We start from the raw sequence: 3107 nt of genomic DNA on the forward strand, positions 1-3107 counted from the left end.
TTAGGTTCTGTTAATGGGTATATGCATTCTAAAAGAACATGGATTTGCTTATTTATTTTCTTTTTCATATAGACTTCAAAGTGCCATTATTAACACAAGCACTGCTATCAAAGATGTCAGATCTCAGTTTTTAAGATTTTAAATCTCAAATTTGGATTGTCTCTGCTATTTTATATTCAGAAGCTTTGTGTGATTCATCCCACAGCATGTGATATTGGATTCCTTAGGATTTCATATATTTCAGCAATTTGTAATGGTTTGTGTAAACATCATACCTGGCTTGCATTAAATGAAAGAGTTTAGTCATTTTAAATGCAGAGTAGTCCCCATTGGATCTCTATCTTTTAAAATTGATTTTGCTTTTAAGCTAGTGGCTTCATTATTTTTCTTTTAAAACTCAACTTATTTAGAACCATTTCCCCCTGTGACATTAGTTTCAAACTAGCTTTTGTCTTGTGTAATTTTCCTGAAGAATTTTTGGTCATAATGGGGGTGGCTGAGCAAATCTGACAAGCTAGATACATTTCCCCCAATTTACTTCATTTGAACAGCTTGGTATTTGCTTAGTATTCCATGGTATAAGTACGAGGACTTCCCTGATGGCTCAGTTGGTAAAGAATCTACCTGCAAAGCAGGAGACCCAGGTTCAGTTCCTGGGTTGGGAAAATCTCCTGGAGAAGGAAATGACCACCTACTCCAGTATTCTTGCCTGGGGAATTCCATGGACAGAGGAGCCTGGCAGGCTACAGTCCATGGTGTTGCAAGAGTCAGACACAACTTAGCGACAGACAGACCATGGTATAAAACAACAGAAGGATTTTACAAATTGTTTTCAGGTTTAAATTACCTAACAAAGTTCCATACATTTTTTTTTTTTACAGGTTTAATGGGTTTGATGATTTTACCCTTTCATTCCTATTTGCACAAAACAAAACAAAAACCATTGGTTAGATGCTACAAAGTGGGTGGTAGTGACTTAACCATATGCATGTTGCCAGGCCTGAGGACCTCTTCCATCCTTGTCAAGGGGAATGCTAACCTTCTCTCCTTTCATGCAACACCTATACATATTTTTAAAGGGGATTAAAACCATCAACAGCAACAGTGGCAGCTCCTAAACATCAAGTTAGGATTCTTGTTGAAAAGTAAAGTTGTGGACTAAACCCATCCAGTGTCTGATTGCCCATCAGATGATAAAGATCAGCTTCCCCTCTGAGGGAATGCTAAAACTATTCTCACGGCATCTCCTTTCCTTCCTTTTGAACATTTGCATGGCATATTATTTCAGTGCTATACTAAAAAGCCTCTTGATGAAAGTGAAAGTGGAGAGTGAAAAAGTTGGCTTAAAGCTCAACATTCAGAAAACAAAGATCATGGCATCCGGTCCCATCACTTCATGGCAAATAGATTGGGAAACAGTGGAAACAGTGTCAGACTTTATTTTTTGGGGCTCCAAAATCACTGCAGACAGTGACTGCAGCCATGAAATTAAAAGACACTTACTCCTTGGAAGAAAAGTTATGACCAACCTAGATAGTATATTCAAAAGCAGAGACATTACTTTGCCGACTAAGGTCCGTCTAGTCAAGGCTATGGTTTTTCCTGTGGTGATGTATGGATGTTAGAGTTGGACTGTGAAAAGGGCAAAGCACCGAAGAATTGATGCTTTTGAACTGCGGTGTTGGAGAAGACTCTTGAGAGTCCCTTGGACTGCAAGGAGATCCAACCGGTCCATTCTGAAGGAGATCAGTCCTGGGATTTCTTTGGAAGGAATGATGCTAAAGCTGAAACTCCAGTACTTTGGCCACCTCATGAGAGGAGTTGACTCATTGGAAAAGACTCTGATGTTGGGAGAAACTGGGGGCAGGAGGAGAAGGGGACTACAGAGGATGAGATGGCTGTATGGCATCACCGACTGGATGGACATGAGTCTGAGTGAACTCTGGGAGTTGGTGATGGACAGGGAGGCCTGACGTGCTGCGATTCATGGGGTCACAAAGAGTCAGACATGACTGAGTGACTGAACTGATATAGGGAGCCAGCTACATAATAAGCACTTGTGTAATGCTCTGGGGTTTCCAGGAAGCTTAGCAGTTACTTGTCCAGTCAACCATTGAATAAAGTGTCATAGGACTATTCCCAGGTTAGAGGATGTCTCTAGAGGATCAGCAGTTATTGATATCATTTTCCTTGCAATGAGATGGACAGTTTAGGACTCTTTAAGTCAAAGGGTTTTGTCTACCCATTTTTTGCTATCAAATACAGTGCTAGGGAATAATCTTATTTTTCTACCTTGCTTCGAGTTTTCTGTCAAAAGTGACATTTAAAGATATGAATAGCTCTGGAACTCAAGGTGGCAGAGCTTGGTGATGGGATATAGTAGAAAGGTTTTGCTCATAGCTCTATCGTCTTTGGCAGAAACGCAGTAGATATTTCAGTAGAGAACAGTAGTAATGGGAAGGTGGTCTGGTTCTTTTCTTGGACTTTATTCAGAGCAGAAATCTTGGGTCCACTGTGTCTGTCAATGATAATTCTCTTAATTCACCCAGGACGAAGGGAGATGAGAGTCTTTCTGTCCTCTAGAAGAACCACAGGAAGCGAGTTAGCAAAATCGTCTAACAAAGAAGCTTTTTTTAAAAAGTGTATGTTTGTTTATTTATGGCTCTGCTGTGTCTGCATTGCTACATGTGGGCTTTCTCTAGTTGCAGCAGGCGGGGGCTGCTCTTCCAGTTGTGGTGTGCAGCTTCTCACTGTGGTGTCTTCTCTTGTGCAGCACAGGCTCTAGGCTTGCAGGCTTTAGTAATTGTGACCTGTGGGCTCGGTAGTTGTGGCACGTGGGCTCTAGAGGGCAGGCTCAGTAGTTGTGGTACACAAGCTTAGTTGCTTCATGATGTGTGGAATCTTCCTAGACCAGAGATTGAATTTATCCCCTGCATTGGCAGGCGGATTCTTAACCACCAGACCACCAGGGAAGTTCTAATGAAGAGCTCTGAGCAAAGTTCGTGTGCAGGTGTTATATTTTCTCCTCTCGCAGTGTATTCATCTTCTGGAAAGGAGGCACATAGATCTTCTTGTAAATAGCTTACAAGCAATAGTTATGGTCTTAT

The 3107-nt window shown here is 41.3% G+C and overlaps 1 non-coding gene across 1 annotated transcript; it reads right to left on the reverse strand.

Moving 5' to 3' along the window:
• Positions 1–935: 935 nt before the first annotated feature.
• On the reverse strand, positions 936–1061 carry LOC128058491 (U6atac minor spliceosomal RNA). The gene has a single exon (XR_008200486.1). It is a non-coding gene; the product is annotated as a U6atac minor spliceosomal RNA (small nuclear RNA).
• Between the last annotated feature and the right edge of the window lie 2046 nt (positions 1062–3107).

This window comes from Budorcas taxicolor, chromosome 1 (assembly GCF_023091745.1).
Source record: "Budorcas taxicolor isolate Tak-1 chromosome 1, Takin1.1, whole genome shotgun sequence".
Lineage (NCBI taxonomy): Eukaryota > Metazoa > Chordata > Mammalia > Artiodactyla > Bovidae > Budorcas > Budorcas taxicolor.